General features: G+C 39.4%; 1 pseudogene; it reads left to right on the top strand.

The window, feature by feature from the left end:
- The window catches only part of LOC120882110, a 147,359-nt pseudogene extending 131,888 nt beyond the window's left edge, over positions 1-15,471 (top strand).
- Positions 15,472-19,055: the final 3,584 nt, after the last annotated feature.

Raw genomic sequence — 19,055 nt, 5'->3', positions numbered from 1 at the left:
GAGAGTCTCCATTTCTGTACTTCTCAGTCCTTATTCAACTGACTGGAAACAAAAGTCTGTCTCTGTAAAGGTCACCCGTGACTTCTGTGGCAGAGAATGCTGGCTATCTACTTGAAACTGATGCCGCTGGTACAGCTGAGAAGTGGCTGCTTGGCTCTGGACTCTCATTCCCAGGCCCTTTACATCTACATGGGACCATGTTAGTGAATTCTGTTCCATGGAACACAGGTAAATGTGAACTATACCATGTCGAGAACTGGTGCAGAAAAACTTTCCACACCATCCAATGAACTCTTTCCCCAACTGCTGGCCAGATAAAGTCCTACTGAATGAGCTTGGAAGTCACATACTAAAAAAGAATCTCAAGGAACTTAGGTCCGGGGACCAGCTTGACCCCCACACCATCCTGCCATCACCACTACCAACTACATAAGCAAGAAAAAATACTTTTAAATCACTAAATCACTGATATTTTGTAGCTTTTTGGTTGCTATAGTTGGTAATACTTTTCTTTATGCTTGTTGTCATTGCTGTTGTGTAGTCACTAAGTTGTGTCTGACTCTTTTGCGATCTCATAAACTGTAGCCTGACAGGCTCCTCTGTCCATAGGATTTCCCAGGCAAGAATACAGGAGTGGGTTGCCATTTCCTTCTCCAGGGGATCTTCTTGACCCAGGGATTGAACCCACCTCTCCTACATTGCAGGTGGATTCTCTACCTCTGAGCCACCAGGGAAGCCCCCTTTCTTTATGCTTTGTTGTTGCTGTCCAGTGGCCAAGTCATGTCCAACTGTTTGAGACTCTGTGGACTGCAGCACTCCAGGCTTCTTTATGGTAGTTTGTAATAGTAAGTACCATCTCTTTATTATGTGATGCTGGTGGACATTTAAGAGACAATGTCTTTTGGGTACATGAAATTGTAGATACGGAATTTAGGAGGGTCTGACTGTGAAGAAAGCTGAGCACCAAAGAATCGATGCTTTTGAACTGTGGTGGAGACTCTTGAGAGTCCCTTGGACTGCAAGGAGATCCAACCAGTCCATTCTAAAGGAGATCAATCCTGGGTTTTCATTGGAAGGACTGATGCTGAAGCTGAAACTCTAGTACTTTGGCCACCTCATGCAAAGAGTTGACTCATTGGAAAAGACCCTGATGCTGGGAGGGGTTGGGGGCAGGAGGAGAAGGGGACGACAGAGGATGAGATGGTTGGATGGCATTACCGACTCGATGGGCATGAGTTTGAGTGAACTCCGGGAGTTGGTGATGGACAGGGAGGCCTGGCGTGCTGCGATTCATGGGGTCGCAGAGTCGGACACGACTGAGTGAACTGAACTGAACTGAACATATAGGATTTTGGAGACATTAGCACATAGGTAGAAGCTGAAACCAGAGTAGGATGCTTCAGGAAAAAATGGATAGAATGAGAAAAGAGAGCCAAAGTAGGAATCTTGCAGAGTCCAGCAGTAAGCGTGCAGGCAGAGGAACAAGTGGCAGCAAAAAGAGAATCAAGTACACTCTGTCCTAGAATTCATGAGAATTCAAAGAAGGAAGACTGTGTCAAAGCCTGCAGATAAATAATGTTTCACTAGAGTAAGAGAACAAAAGTAAAAATGCTGTGCAGTGAGGAGTAAAATAAAAGGTAGGGCAAGTAGAAACAGAAACTGCAGCTTATTCTAGAATTGAAGCAGCACAGGAAGGAGACATATGCCTTCAAGGTCAGCAGAATGAGCAGATGCATTTTCAGTGAGAGGGTGCGTTAAACAAGCTTGTGAATGAGAAGAGCCACTGAGGGAGGATATATTGAAGATAAAAAAGGAAGTGAATGTTAAAAAGGGCTTGGAGGACACAATAGAATGGAAAATCCAAGAGGAGAGGGGCTTCGTCTGTTTGGTTAACACTATAACCCCAGGCTTTGAATATTCTGGCACTGGAAAACACTCAATAAACATTTATTGAAGGAACCCATGATGAGAGGAAAAGGGAAGGGAGGGAAAGATGAAATCAAGGATACAGATAGCGGTGTTATCTTTGGAAGAAATTAGTCAAGGCATCCTCTGGGATGGAATCAGAAAGGGGAAAGATGAAGAACATGCAGATAATATAGGGGGTAGAGTGTGTGACTGATGGTAGCTATTTTCTCTGTAAGGTAGGAGGCTAGGCCATCTGTTTAAAATGAGTGGGCAAGTCCAGCTAAGTGATTTCAGGAAGAATGAAAAAGGTTTGTAACAGTTACTGTATAAATGAATACAGTTATTTGCTTAAGATGAGATTACTGGATAATTCTAACAATGCACAAATTGTGAGAATAAGTTCATTCATTTGAGATTAATGAGAGCCAACTCATTGGAAAAGATCCTGATGCTGGGAAAGATTGAAAAAAAAGGAGAAGGGGGCAGCAGAAGATGAGATGGTTAGATAGTATCATCAACACTGTGGACATCAATTTGAGCAAATTCTGGGAGATAGTGGAGGACAGAGTGTGCTGCAATCCTTGGGTCACAAAGAGTCAGACACGAATTAATGACTGAACAACAACAATAAATGAATAAATTTATTCATTTGAATTTTAAAGAAAAATTTGCAAAACATAAACCACTGGATACATTCAATTTGAATAAGATTAAGATTTAAACTTAAAACCTGCATATGAATATGTTCTCAGATTATTTAGGGCAAAATTGGCTATCTGCTCTAAAATTATGCAATTATAAAGTTTCAGATATTACAACTGTCTTTCTCCATGAACCCTTTTTCCCTTCCCGTTTTATTGACACACAGCACTACTGTGTATTTTTAAAATGTACTTCATCATTTGTATAAAATTATGGGGGAAAAAACCTATCCTTAATTCTTTGATTCAGTTGCTGCTGCTGCTGCTGCTAAGTCGCTTCAGTCATGACCGACTTTGTGTGACCCCATGGGTGGCAGCCCATCAGACTCCCCCATCCCTGGGATTCTCCAGGCAAGAACACTGGATCAGCTAACAAGTCTTAAATAATGCATTTTTATGAAGAAAACATAAGTGAATAAATTGTATGTGAATACTTGAGTAGATTTTATAGACTGAAAGACTCTGAATATGTAGATTTCATAATGTTGAACATAAAGAAGACTTGTACGGCAATACAAGCTGTTTGCTTGGTTTTTAAATATACTGTCAAGGTATCTACTTTTGCTTAATCATCCTTTTCCAGATATAACCTTGGACATGCCTTCCCTCATTCCTCCAAGGAACTTTTATTGGACACTTTTAGAGTATGGGGAACATAGTGAAGACCAGGATGGCATACTTTTCCTGACTTCATAGAGATGAATAAATGAATATGTTCTTTAGCTTTACCATGAGCTCATCCCAAATTTTTTCCATGAATCACAGACTCCTCCCTCTTCATAATTTTGTTAAGGGTCCCTGCTGAATTGGGCTCACCAGTTAATTGTGTGTTATCTCATTTTTTCATGATCATATGTGTGACTTTTTTTTGGACCATGCTGTGTGGCTTGCAGGACCAGGGATCAAACCATACTTTCTGTAATGGAAACATGGAGTCTTGACCACTGGACCACCAAGGAATCCTCACATTTGACTTTTTAAATACAATGGTCTGCAGTATACATAAACTTTGGGGCTACTCTCCATTAGGCTGGGGCAATTCAGAGGTAATGCAATAAAGGTCATTATCTGTGGAAATCCCTTTCATTATCATTTTGTTATGATTTATATTGTGGTGGGTTCTCTTTTTAAGGGCAGAAGCTCCCTCAGGAAGATAATATATGAATCTTAGCTTTAAGCACTTATTTTTCCCCTTGATATAAAGTGGCTCTGGAATTTCATGCTTCAGATAGGAGCTGAAAGTTTTAATTTATAATTTTATTATTATAGAGCAGTGAGTTGAGATGAGGGAATCTCTATTTTTCAGTCACCATGTGATGGTTAATATTTCCTACTGTAAGAAGCCATATTTGCCAAGATAATTTAATTTTACAATATTTACTTTTTGTCACTGAATTATGTGTACAAATAAAAATAAGCCATAGACTAAAAGGTCCTTTCATATTTATAAATGAAGTAAGTAAATTCTTTTCTGGCAAATGTTACAAATTATTTTTTTAAATTGTGATAAAAACACAGAACTTGAGATCTATTCTTTTTACAGACTTTTAAGTGTATAATACAAGATTTTAACTATAAGCATGATATTATATGAAAGTGAAAATCACTCAGTTGTGTCTGACTCTTTGCGACCTCATGGACATACCGTCCATGGAATTCTCCAGGCCAGAATACTGGAGTGGGTAGCCTTTCCCTTCTCCAGGGATTTTCCCAAACCCAGGGATTGAACCCAGGTCTCCAGAATTGCAGGCAGACAGGTCTCCAGCATTGCAGGCAGATTCTTTACCAGCTGAGCCACAGGGAATCCTACTGGAGTGGGTGGCCTATCTCTTCTCCATCAGATCTTTCCAACCCAGGAATCGAACCGGGTACTCCTGCATTGCGGGTGGATTCCTTACCAACTGAGCTATCAGGGAAGCCCATGATATTATATAGTGGGTCTTTAAATCCATTGAACAGCAATTCCCATTTTCCCCTGCCACCAGCCCATGGCAACCACCATTCTTCCTTCTGTTTCTATGAGTTTGACTAATTTAGATGGTCATATAAGTGACTCTTCGGTAAAGAATTCGCCTGCAATGCAGGAGCACCCGGTTTGATTCCTGGGTTGGAAAGATCCAATGGAGAAGGGATAGGCTACCCTCTCCAGTATTATTGGGCTTCCCAATAATACTGTGGCTCAGCTGGTAAAGAATCCACCTGCAATGTGGAAGACCTGGGTTCGATCTCTGAGTTGGGAAGGTCCCCTAGAAGAGGGCATGGCAACCCACTGCAGTCTATTTGTTGCCATCTCTTCCTATTGAATGCTTCATGCATTTTATGTTACTCCCTATAGATTGTCAAGCATGTACTACCCACTAATTCTAGTTTATCTTTCTTCTCCAATGACCAGTGTGTTTTCCTTTTCTCCTTTATCTGACCCTCTCTTTCTTCTTTTTGGAATAATTGCTCGCTGCTTACAAAGAGTGCCTTGAACGCTAAATCTATAATTCAAGCACTGATTTTTAAACAGAATCCAAGAGTTGTATTTGAGGCTGGTCCGATGGTGTATCTGCCATATGCCATTGAAATAATCCATTGTTTATCACTGTTTTATTTTGTTTTTACACAGTTTTGTACTACTTGGGTGTGATATGGCACTGTTAGCTTATCCACTGCGAAATTAACCATACCAGCTGGAGAAGTGTAATTTAGAGGGGTAGCACATGGATCTGTGAATGATGACATCTTGAGTGTGTTCTGAGGGTGTCTCTTATGTTTCTGTATATCTTAGTTTCACCCAAATAAAGCATGAAAATTAGTATACATATCCATACCCACTCCCATACATATGTATAAAAATATTTGCATTGTTTAGGTCTCTCTGAAATGTCAAGAGAATGAAAACAATAGTATATGGAATTCCTTTAAATCATAGCAAGTGTATGGTATTTAAATATATTCAAGCATAGAATGATATCTAAATAATATCTGGGTGGTTATTTCCAATATTCTTTTCCACAATTTTGCCTCATTTTGCTGTCAATTGTTTCTCTGCCTCCTTCCTTTCATTATTCCTTCCTTATTCTCCTTCATTTACAAACATTTACTGAACATCAACTGTGACCCAGAAATTTCTATGATGAATACGATAGTCAAGGAAATGTTTTATAGATGGGACACACATATAAAAGCACATCCATAATGAAAGATCTGGTTTTTAATAGTAGTAAGTTTTATAGAGAAAAGTTGTTGTATAATAGAGATAGATGGATGACACTGGAATAATTATTTTCCTACAGAAAGTCAAATAAGATAGCTCTAAGGAGATATTTGAATTGACGTCTAAATGATAAAAACCACCCAACCACAGTGGGACCGGGGGCTCGGTATTCTATACAAACAGCATCTGTGAGCTTTTGTGGGGTGTAAGGAACATAAAACAATCCAGGAACAGTTACTGAGGGAAAAGTAGAAGGACATGAGCTCAGAGAGGTAGGCAGAGTTCCGTTCACATATGCTGATGACGGTAGTGGGGAATGGGTTAGGTTTTATTTCAACTGTAACAGGAAACTATTGGAAAGTTTTAGGCAGGAAAGTGATATGGTTTGACTTGCATCTTAAGAAGATCCTTATGGCTGCTGCATACCAAATGATAAGGGCAAAGAAAGGAAGCAAGAACTGGGAACACTGAAATGCTTTATCCTAAACTACAAAGTGAATCACAGAACTATAACTTTTTATTCCTGACTCAAAGTCCAGTTCTCTGTATTATCACCTTGTGACCTCATCATTTTATACTTATTTTTCTATTGTCTTGTCCTCCAGACAAGATCTTCTTTCCTCTCTTAACTCTTCTAGCAGTTACTCAGTTACCCTTTAATTTATTTTTCTTGACCTTGCCTAATTATAGAAGCATGTTATACTGTTTCTATTAAGGTATGCCCTTTATTGAGGGTATGTTTTGTGCATCTGTTGTATCTTTAATTAAATGTAAAAATATGGTTCTAGGATAAAACTGAACAGATTAATACTCTTCCTGCTAACAGAGAACACTGAGAAATGGGGCAGTCATAGAGAAACACTAATTTTTAGTGCTTACAAGTGCTCTAGATCAATGGCATCCACTGATTCTATTTAATTTTTCCAGGGAAAAGTGATTACTTTTATAAAATAACTCTTGTCTAGAGAAATGTGGCATAATACATGTATAGTTTAAAAAGTGGAAATTTTAGATGAAAAATAGATATTATGTAGCCATCTTATTTTAAAGTAGAACAAAATAAAACTGCTGCCAATATCCACAGTAAAAAAAATAATTTTTCTCCTTGTTTTGCTTATCCATTTAGTTCTTAATTCAGCAGATCTTTATGGGGTAATTTGTGTGTGCTAGAGATGAAAGTTCTCACCTCTCTTTGACTTCTGAAGTGCTAATATTTCTTAGTTTGTCCATTTCTTACTTTTCTGGATAATTTACTTTCTTGACTTATGTATTCTTGCAATTTAGTTATGATGTTCTTGCATATCTCTGCCATCTTGACCCAGGGACTGAACTTGAGTCTCCCACATTGCAGGCAGTCTCTACCAATTGAGTCATCAGGGAAGGACACAATGTTCAATGTCAATCTTACTTATACAATCTTGTTGTATAATAGAGATAGATGGATGCTATCTACTGCTGGTTCTGCTTGTGATTCCTTTGTTTTCAAGCTGTAATGATAATGCTTCTTCCAGTCACTGGTTCTGGACTTGAAATCCTTTTTTCTCTCTGATAAGGACACTACATTAGAATCCTACCCTTGAACCATAATTTCACATCTGGGTCAGACTTCTCTGCACATTCCTTACTTCAGACACTTCTGTCTTGTGTTCACTTCATCCCAGAGGATATCATTCAGGTGTTGGGACAGTAATTCCTGCCTGTGTAACCCAAGAGAGATTCCAACATCTTTTCTGTGATCTGTCACTTACTCAAAGGAACTCACTACAATCAGCTGGTTTTCCAGTCCCTCCAGATGGCGCTATTGGTAAAGTACTCACTTGCCAATGCAGGAGACATAAGACACACAGGTTCGATTCCTGGGTTGGAAAGATCCCCTGGAGAAGGGCATGGTAACCCACTCCGGTATTCTGGCCTGGAGAATCCCATAGACAGAGGATCCTGGTGGGCTACAGTCCGTAGGGTCACAAAGAGTCTCACATGACTGAAGCAACTTAGCACACACCCATGCATGCACAATACATACACTAGCTTTTCTAAGATCACAAATAACTTTCTATTTGGCATATTCAATGGGCGTTCATCAGGGGTCCCAGTCTGTTCTGATTTTTTGGATACTTGTCTTCTCTAACCCAGTGTTTTGCTGGTTCTCCTCTCTTCCCTGCTTCTTCCATAGACTTCTTCCATATGACTCATCCTTTAAAGTCAGTGTTTCTCAGGATTCTATCCCTGAATCATTTGCCATTTCAAATGCCTAGTGGGAAATCTTGTCCTCTCTCTTATTTCAACCCATACACCCCAGCCTTAATCCTCATGCTCTAGATTCATATATCCAGTTTTCTGTCAACCACTCATCAGCTTCTTGATGCTACTGTTTCAGAAACTGAATGTGTCAGCTTCTCTCAAAATTTCTCCTTTTTCTATACTTCCTGTTTAATTAACATCCTCTTCCACAGTTCTGTATCTACACAGTGATAGGTTCTGATCATTTTAATGCCTAAGTACTTCTTGCCATTTTCTGCTCCTTCCTTTTGTCTCCACTACCTCAATTCTGACTAGACCATCAAAGTGGAAAGAAAGCAGTAAGTGTTAATTGCTCAGTGATGTCTGACTCTTTGTGATCCCATGGACTGTAGCCTGCCAGGCTCCTCTATCCATGGGATTCTCCAGGCAAGAATACTGGAGTCGATGGCCATTTCCTCCTCCAGAGGATCTTCCCAACCCAAGGATTGAAATGATCTTCTTACTCGTTTTCCTGCTTCTAATTTTTCACCTTCAAGCCCATCCTCTAAAGAACTGATGCAAAACTCTATTTAAGATGTCAATAACACTAAATAAGGCTGTTGTTCATGATCTACAGACTAAAATTCAAACTCCTTTGATAATACATACAAGCTATTCATGATCTTACCTATCCAGCTTCATTGCTTACAATCACTTCCTGGAATTCTGGTTCAGCAAAACCAAATTACTTGTGATTTTCTATAACTTTTTCCTCATGTTTGTGTCTTTGGTCCTGTGGTCTATTTACCTGGAGACTTCCCTTCCCTTCCCTGGCTGGCTTCCCCCTTTTATCTGCCTTCATGGACAGCCACCTGCTATTCATCTTCAGTTTAATGTCATTTCTTCTAGCATAATCACTATAACACTGGCATTCCTGTTCAGCCTCCTCCTGCCATGCTGAGCTAGATGTCCTTCAGCTCGACTCCAAGGTACTGTGTGCATATCTGTATTGTCTTAGTTTTCTATTTATGTGTCATGATTTATTTTGAATTCTCAGTGGTACCTGGCTTACCACTAATCACGAAACATGACTCAGTAAATACTTAACGTGTTGCTCAATTTTCAAGTAAGCTCTTTAAAGAGGCAAGATGAATGCTGTTACTCTTGTGGCATTAGTTTTTCCCATTCTTTATTAATTCTTTAGAAAATTCTTCCCCATTCTTTAGAAAATTTAGAATTTTCTAAATTCTTTACTAAATTTAGTAAGTTTAGCAGCTTACTAAATATTTTGGGAATGGTTGTATTGGGAGATTTATTTTGTTATGGAAGACAGTTTCAGAAATTTTGAATAAAATCAAATCTTTCAAATGATATAAATTTTGTTTCTTTTCTAAGTTTATGTTTTCACCAACTATAGTTAATAAATATTCATAAAAAAGATGACAATCTTCTTTTTGAAAATTATCTTAATTTCAAAGGAATTAACAGGATATGCCTTTTCTTGAAATACTTATTTTTATTATTAATCATGCTACCAATTCATTGCATAATCCTGATATTGGATAACTTTCTTAATGTTTGTATTTCTTTTCTATTAACTACTAATTCCTCCTAATAATTATTAAGGCTAATAGGACATCCAACTTAGAAATTATGTAATAGAAGCTATTTTTAATAGTATATAGATGATGCTATGAAAGTGCTGCACTCAATATGCCAGCAAATTTGGAAAACTCAGCAGTGTCCACAGGACTGGAAAAGGTCAGTTTTCATTCCAATCCCAAAGAAAGGCAATGCCAAAGAATGCTCAAACTACTGCACAATTGCACTCATCTCACAAGCTAGTAGAGTAATGCTCAAAATTCTCCAAGCCAGGCTTCAGCAATACGTGAACCGTGAACTTCCTGATGTTCAAGCTGGTTTTAGAAAAGGCAGAAGAACCAGAGATCAAATTGCCAACATCTGCTGGATCATGGAAAAAGCAAGAGAGTTCCAGAAAAACATCTATTTCTGTGTTATTGACTATGCCAAAGCCTTTGACTGTGTGGATCACAATAAACTGTGGAAAATTCTGAGAGAGATGGGAATACCAGACCACCTGACCTGCCTCTTGAGAAATCTGTATGCAGGTCAGGAAGCAACAGTGAGAACTGGACATGGAACAACAAACTGGTTCCAAGTAGAAAAAGGAGTATGTCAAGTCTGTATATTGTCACCCTGCTTATTTACCTTATATGCAGAGTACATCATGAGAAACACTGGGCTGGAAGAAACACAAGCTAAAATCAAGATTGCCAGGAGAAATATCAATAACCTCAGATATGCAGATGACACCACATTTATGGCAGAAAGTAAAGAGGAACTAAAAAGCCTCTTGATGAAAGTGAAAGAGGAGAGTGAAAAAGTTGGCTTAAAGCTCAACATTCAGAAAACTAAGATCATGGCATCTGGTCCCATCACTTCATGGGAAATAGATGGGGAAACAGTGGAAACAGTGCCAGACTTTTTGGGGGGAGGCTCCAAAATCACTGCAGATGGTGACTGCAGCCATGAAATTAAAAGACGCTTACTCCTTGGAAGAAAAGTTATGACCAACTTAGATAACATATTGAAAAGCAGAGACATTACTTTGCCGGCTAAGGTCCGTCTAGTCAAGGCTATGGTTTTTCCAGTAGTCCTGTATGGATGTGAGAGTTGGACTGTGAAGGAGGCTGAGCACCGAAGAATTGATGTTTTTGAACTGTGGTGTTGGAGAAGACTCTTGAGAGTCCCTTGGACTGAAAGGAGATCCAACCAGTCCATTCTAAGAGAGATCAGCCCTGGGATTTCTTTGGAAGGAATGATGCCAAAGCTGAAACTCCAGTACTTTGGCCACCTCATGCGAAGTATTGACTCATTGGAAAAGATTTTGATGCTGGGAGGGATTGGGGGCAGGAGGAGAAGGGGACGACAGAGGATGAGATGGCTGGATGGCATCATGGACTCTATGGACATGAGTCTGAGTGAACTCTGGGAGTTGGTGATGGACAGGGAGGCCTGGCGTGCTGCGATTCATGGGGTCGCAAAGAGTCGGACATGACTAAGGGACTGAACTAATTAATGTATACAGTGAGTATGTAAACCCTCAATTTTTAATGTGATACTATTTATTTATTAAATATTGTTTTCAAAGCACTGTCCTTGAATTTTTTATCTATCAGTTCAGTTCAGCCACTCAGTCATATCTGACTAATTGCGACCCCATGGACTGCAGCATGCCAGGCTTCCCTGCTTATCACCAACTCCTGGAGCTTTCTCAAACTCATATCCATTGAGTCAGTGATGCTATCCAACCATCTCATCCTCTGTCGTCCCCTTCTCCTCCTGCCTTCAATCTTTCACAGCATCAGGGTCTTTTCTAACAAGTCAGTACTTCTCATCAGATGGCCAAAGCACTGGAGCTTCAGCTTCAGCATCAGTCCTTCCAATGAATATTCAGGACTGATTTCCTTTAGGATGGACTGGTTGGATCCCCTTGCTATCCAAGGGACTCTCAAGAGTCTTCTCCAACACCACAGTTCAAAATCATAATTCTTTGGCTTTTAACTTTCTTTATGGTCCAGCTCTTGCATCCATATATGACTACTGGAAAAACCATAGCTTTGACTATAGGAACCTTTGTCAGCCAAGTAATGTCTCTGTTTTTTAATATGTTGTCTAAGTTGGTCATAGCTTTTCTTTCAAGGAGCAAGTGTCTTTTAATTTCATGGCTGCAGTCACCATCTGCAGTTATTTTGGAGCCCAGGAAAATAAAGTCTCTCACTGTTTCCATTATTTCCCCATTTATTTGGGGATTGGACTGGATGCCATGATCTTAGTTTTATCTCTAATAACTCTTTTAATTTGATTATAGGCAATAAAGTGTTATTATCTTTATTTTACAAATGAGGTAATCCATATATGCAACCACCAGGTAAATTGGCCACACATACCTGTCATGGACTGAACTGTGTTCCCCCTAAATTCGCATGTTGGTGCCTTAACCTCAACATGACTGTGTTTGGAGATAGTTTCATTAAGGAGATGAATAAGGCTAGATGAGGTCACAAGGGTGGGTGCCTCATCCAATAGGACTGATGTCCTTATAAGATGAGGAAGAGAGCCCGGAGGATGTATGCACACAGAAAAAAGATCATCTGAGAGCACGGCAAGCAGCTGCCCATCAGCAAGCCACGGAGAGAGAGCTCACCAGAAACCAGCCCTGCTGGCAGCATGATCCTGGTCTTCCAGCCACTAGAATTGTGAGAAAATAAATTTCTGTTGCTTAAAACACCCAGAATATCCTGTGGTATTCTGTTACAGCAGGTATGCAATCTAATATAATGTCCAACTACAAGTAGCAGAGAGAAATTAAACCCATCGAAGATGGCTTCAAGCCCATTCTCAACTATTACACTGATTTATGAATTTGCCTTGACTCCTAGTTCAATTAAAGAATGTATATAATGACTATTTGTTAATATACTTAGTTGCTTAACTTCATGAATATTTTCTCTTCAATAATTATTTAATGCTTCTTAGAAATCAATTTTGGATGATTTATGAAGTTTTTAAAAAGATAGCCATGCCCTTCTAAACTAAGAATGTATATAATATTTGATCTTACATTTAAAATTAAATCCTTAAAAGGTAATCAAAAAGTTTGGAAAAAAATATTTAATTGCCTAAGCCATTAAAAAAATATAGAGAGTGATATAATATAACTATTAAGACCAATTTTAGAGACTATTTTATGATATGAGAGATGTTTTCAATTTTGCATAGAACCATCCCAACTTTCTTAAATTAGGTACTTACATTAGTACCTATGCATATTAATTCTAACACACATATACCATGCATATAAGTATGTACATGTACCTATATATCCATACATAGATGCATAGTAAAAAGAATGATGGAAATATACCAACATATTAATATATGGTTATCTCTGGTGGTGGATTATAGATGATTTTTATTTTTTTTCTTTATAAACATTTTGTACTTCTCATTGAACATAGGTAACATGTCTATTTTTTTTGCTCAAAATTTCAAGTTATATATTCAGTCAGTTCAGTTCAGTTCAGTCACTCAGTCGTGTCCAACTCTTTGCAACCCCATGAATCGCAGCATGCCAGGCCTCCCTGTCCATCACCATCTGCCGGAGTTTACTTAGACTCATGTCCATCGAGTCGGTGATGCCATCCAGCCTTCTCATATTCTGTTGTCCCCTTCTCCTCCTGCCCCCAATCCCTCCCAGCATCATAGTCTTTTCGAATAAGTCAACTCTTCACATGAGGTGTCCAAACTATTGGAATTTCAGCATCAGTCCTTCCAATGAACACTCAGGACTGATCTCTTTTAGGATGGACTGGTTGGATCTCCTTGCAGTCCAAGGGACTCTCAAGAGTCTTTTCCAACCACAGTTCAAAAGCATCAATTTTTCAGCACTCAGCTTTCTTCACAGTCCAACTCTCACATCCATACGTGACCACTGGAAAAACCATAGCCTTGACTAGACGGACCTTTGTTGGCAAAGTAAATGTCTCTGCTTTTGTATATGTTATCTAGGTTGATCATAACTTTCCTTCCAAGGAGTAAGCGTCTTTTAATTTCATGGCTGCAATCACCATCTGCAGTGATTTTGGGGCCCAGAAAAATAAAGTCTGACACTGTTTCCACTGTTTCCCCATCTATTTGCCATGAAGTGATGGGGCCAGATGCCATGATCTTCGTTTTCTGAATATTGAGCTTTAAGCCAACTTTTTCACTCTCCTCTTTCACTTTCATCAAGAGGCTTTTTAGTTCCTCTTCACTTTCTGCCATAATTGCATTCATCTCACACACTAGTAAAGTAATGCTCAAATTTCTCCAAACCAGGCTTCGGCAATACGTGAACTGTGAACTTCCAGATGTTCAAGCTGGTTTTAGAAAAGGCAGAGGAACCAGAGGTCCAATTGTCAACATCCGCTGGATCATGGAAAAAGCAAGAGAGTTCCAGAAAAACATCTATTTCTGCTTTATTGACTATGCCAAAGCCTTTGACTGTGGGGATCACAATAAACTGTGGAAAATTCTGAAAGAGATGTGAATACCAGACAATCTGACCTGCCTCTTGAGAAACCTATACGCAGGTGAGGAAGCAACAGTCAGAACTAGACATGGAACAACAGACTGGCTCCAAATAGGAGAAGGAGTACTTTATATGATTAGGAAACTATTAACGACAAATTCAGGAGCTTCCTTGAGCTGATTTTGCTTTCGTCCAATTAGACCACTTAGTTTACTTTCAAACAGCCTCAAGTTGCTCTATGTTCTCAAGTTCTGGAGGATAGATAGATCCTTAATATCTCCAATGAAAACTATTTTTAAAACTCAAGCGAATGGAGCACTTCAGCATTATTTTCTTCTTCAAGCTGTGCTGACTATAGGTAGCAGAGTTACCCAGTGTTATCTCCTTGGAAGAGTATTCTGATACCCAGAGGCCAAGAGGAACTTAAATTACGGATGCCTGTGAAGGCCTGTTTTCTTTTATTTATTTACTTTTTGGTCTTATTCCCTCTGAGTCTGATGATGTTAGCCATTTAACATAGTAGACTAAATATCTCTTACTTGGATATTTTGGATTAAATTTGGGTATTTGGGTTAATTATTTGGATAAAGTATCTATGGAAGAAGAAAATATATATTGCACTTAAGAGTTTAAGAATAAACTCTCTTTTCATGGTTCTTAATCATAGGAAACAAGTTTTGTACAGTTTTGTTTAAAATGCTCTCTAAGGACAATATAAAAGTGAGTATTTCATTCCTTGCTTCTTCTGTACAGTGTGTATGTATAAGTACAAGGTTTTAAAAGTTAATTCTACACAATATTGCTCGAACAAACTTACCTTTGTCTCTGCTCATCTCCAGCATTTCAAATTCACAAACACTAATGCTACTTTACTGTAGTTTTTTTTCTTTTTTTAATTCTAGAGTACTGTAAAAAAGAGAGGAATAAACCTTAAGCCAATACTACTACTGCTACTAATATAGGCCACCAGGAGGAGCAGGAGGGTGAGCGCCGAGTATGGACAGCTGTAGCAGGGGGCCCGCGGGGCAGGAGTCCTGGGGACAAGAAGTCCAGAAGGCACAGCTGGCGCAAAAAAACCTACTTGATGTACATCTACAAGGTGCTGAAGCAGGTGCACCCCAAATCAGCATCTCCTCCAAGGCCATGAGCGTCATGAACTCATTCGTGAACGATGTGTTTGAGCGGCTGGCAGGCGAGGGTGCCTGGCTGGCCCAGTTCTCGGCCGAACCACAGTGACATCCCGGGAGGTCCAGACGGCCGTGCATCTGCGGCTGCCTGGGGAGCTGGCCAAGCACGCAATGTCCGAGGGTACCAAGGCTGTGACCAAGTACACCAGCTCCAAGTGACCTGGGGGCCCAACCTTAATAAAGGCTGAACTGCTCACTAATAATAATAATAATATAAAAAAGAGGAAGGAAATGAAAATAGGTTTGAGAGAAAACAGGGTGTGACTATGGGATGTGTAAGTGTAATAATCTAGTTCTGTAACTGATTGGAAATCATGTAAGCCTCTCTTCCTTTTCCTCCCAGTAGGTGCTTATATCTGGAGAGTTTTATTGAGAGAGAAAGTAAAAGAGGGAGAGAAGGCAAAAGAGACAGAAAGCCATCCACCTTCTAATACTCTTTGTTTTTAAGTATCCTAATGATGACGCTTACATAAAGTTAAAAAAAAAATCAGAAAATGAAACGGGAATCATAAGATCATTCAACCGTTTCATAGCTCAGTTATATAAGTGGGTTCTCTCCTTAAATTCATTGACTAGGGAAAACACATTCAAGAATAGCATAATGGCTCAAATCTCCTTGTGGCAAACCAAGTTAACTGCATGATTTTGAGCTTTTTGGAAACATCAAAATAACTATATTGCTGCATGTCACATTATCAGCTGGAAAAATCTAACATTAAGGAGTAGTCTTTTTGAAGTGAATTTACAGATAAAAACAAGTATTTAAATACAAGAGGATAAGAGAGTGATATTAGGAAATGGATATGGTCAACCTATTTGCAGTCTGTTTCTTTAGTTTTATATTCAATAGTTCAATGTATTTATTTGTGTTCCTCAGTTATTAACCACCTCTTTTTCTATATTTTGTTTAGCTATGAAGTGAAGTGAAGTGAAGTGAAAGTCGCTCAGTTGTGTCCGACTCTTTGCGACCCCAAGGACTATACAGTCCATGGATTTCTCTAGGCCAGAATACTGGAGTGGGTAGCCTTTCCTCTCTCCAGGAGATCTTCCCAACCCAGGGATCAAACCCAGGTCTCCCACATTTCAGGTGGATTCTTTACCAGCTGAGCCACAAGGGAAGCCCAAAGTGAAGTGAAGAGAAAGTCGCTCAATTGTGTCCAACTTTTTGCGACTCCTTGGACTTATACAGTCCATGGAATTCTCTAGGCCAGAATACTGGAGTGGGTAGCCTCTCCCTTCTCCAGGGGATCTTCACAACCCAGGGATCGAACCCAGGTCTCCCACATTGCAGGTGATTCTTTACCAGCTGAGCCACAAAGGAAGACCTTTGTTTAGCTATATTGAGTTTTTAAAAATAGTTTTACTTCATGACTTTAAATATTTGAGGTAGGACGTACTAATTGAAAAGGGAATTAAGGTACGTTAACTAGATAGTGTACTTGTTAACTTATCAAATTCAGCCCACCTGGTATACAGTGAAAACAGTATGCAACAAAATATTTCAAGCAATGAATGTGGCTTAGGTCAGCAGAAGATGGAGACCCCGGTTCAATTCCTGGGCCAGGAAGATCCGCTGCAGAAGGGATAGGCTACCCACTCCAGTATTTTGGGGCTTCCCTTGTGGCTCAGCTGATAAAGAATCTGCCTGCAATGTGGGACACCTGGGTTTCATTCTTGGGTTGGGAAGATCCCCTGGAGAAAGGAAAGGCTACGCACTCCAGTATTCTGGCCTAGAGAATTCCATAGGCCTTATAGTCTATGGGGTCGCAAAGAGTTAGACACGACTGAGCGACTTTCACTTCACTTCTATAATTCAATCAAATAAGGTTTTTTCCTTGTGGAATATCAATTAAGGTATGGGTATAGGTTTATCATGTAAACTTATTCTTTTCAATGGGAATTTTGAGGAGATTTTAGCTAGAACACAAACAGGGAGGTAGCAGAAACTTCTAGGAATTTGAACTAATGAGAGTACCTTCTGTTTCCAAACTGTGTACTCTCAAAATGAGTTCACACTCAGGGTCTCAACAAGGAGGTAGGCAATAAGAAAGCTAAGCCAGAGACTGTAGTTAGGGGGATACCATGGGGTAATTCAGTGCTTTTTAAATTTTATTCTAGATCAGTATTTATCACATTGTTATGCATACATACCACACACATCACGTGGTAGACTCTATTCAGTGAGTCTGGGGTGGGATCTGAGATTCTGCTCTTCGACTCTGATCCCAAGGGATGCTGATGGCCACTTTAAGGAGGGTCTTTGCAAGTTCTAAGACTGAGTTGGTAAGCCTTGAGGCTAGGATGGAAGGTATGGAGAGGTCTAGTGTAATACTTGAGGTTCTGGTGTCATTGTGATCTGATCATATATTGAAGTTGCATGTTGGCTTTTATTTAAAGAATATCTTTTGGTACTAAAATTTTTTTCTTAACCATTGGTTTTGAAGTATTGAAAAAAAAAAATCCACAAGATTCCCATCATTAATCTCTCAGGATGTGTTTGTTCTCTAAAGTTGTGAAATCAAAGACAAAAGTCTCCAATATAACTGCAATCCTTTAACTGCTATTATTTTTAGAATAAAACTGGTAATAAGTGGTAAAATCAGAGGTTGGATGCAGATCTTTCTGGTCCAGGAAAACTTGTTGTTATGCTGCTGTTTGGTTGTTAAGTCATGTCCAACTCTTTGCAACCCTATGGACTGCAGCATGCCAGGCTTCTCTGTCCCTCACCATCTCCTAGAGTTGGCTCAAATTCATGTCCACTGAGTCAGTGATGCCATCTAACCATTTCATCCTCTGCTGCCCCTTCTCCTAGTGTCCTCAGTCTTTCCCAGCATCAGGGTAAGACTCATTTTCCAATGAGTCAGCCTTTTGTATCAGCTGGCCAAAGTACATTTAAGGTTGATTTCCTTTAGGACTGACTGATTTGATCTCCTTGCAGTCCAAGGGACTCTCAAGAGTCTTCTCCAGCACCAAATTCTTGTTGTTATACCATATGCTTATTCAAATATTTCTAGAGGGTAGGGACATGAAGATGGAGGAATCACTGGTTTTGTAGGAAGATTTCATTAAAAAAAATTCAAGGCAATAGTGCATGTTGGAAATAGCAATGGGATAGTGGTGGTGGGGAGACCTGCCCCTTCCTATTTATAGCTTATTCTTGAGTACCTTGGGAAATATGGGATTAATCAGAGAATTTAGAACTGGAAGAGATATGAAAGATTTTCTGTTTAGAACATATTGCAGTCACAGAAGTTAAGTAGCTAGTCCTAAGGTCATTCAGAAAGTGGCAGAATTTGAACTATGCCTTAGATCTCCTGATACTTTTATGAGTATTTCTATACAATGACTGAAGCAACTAAGCACACAGCACAAGTCTACTACTCGGACTGGTAATGTGAAGCCGTAGTGGTAGGCTGAAGGTTTCATACATTTGTGTTTCTTCCTTCACCATCCTCCATCCCAACTCCAACTCTCTTGCTCGATCTATCATTTGATGGAGATGATCTAAGCAGGAGTAGAGCAGCAGATAGTGGACCAACAGAGGCCAAAGAATATACCCTGGCGAGCTGAGCGTTGGCCAAATTGCATAAATACTGTTCACTCATCACTGTAGAAATGGCCTTCATTGTGCAGGCTTCAGATTCTTTGGTATTAGTGCATTCTGGTACAAGAAACTTTTCCTGGGATACTGGGTAAGTGGTAGGATTTCATGATAGGGGATATGAAGTCATGGTTAGAACAGG

This window comes from Oryx dammah, unplaced genomic scaffold (genome assembly GCF_014754425.2).
Source record: "Oryx dammah isolate SB20612 unplaced genomic scaffold, SCBI_Odam_1.1 HiC_scaffold_2, whole genome shotgun sequence".
Classification (NCBI taxonomy): domain Eukaryota; kingdom Metazoa; phylum Chordata; class Mammalia; order Artiodactyla; family Bovidae; genus Oryx; species Oryx dammah.
The sequence above is the reverse complement of the archived record's forward strand: the minus strand, read 5'-3'. Positions and strand labels throughout refer to the sequence as shown.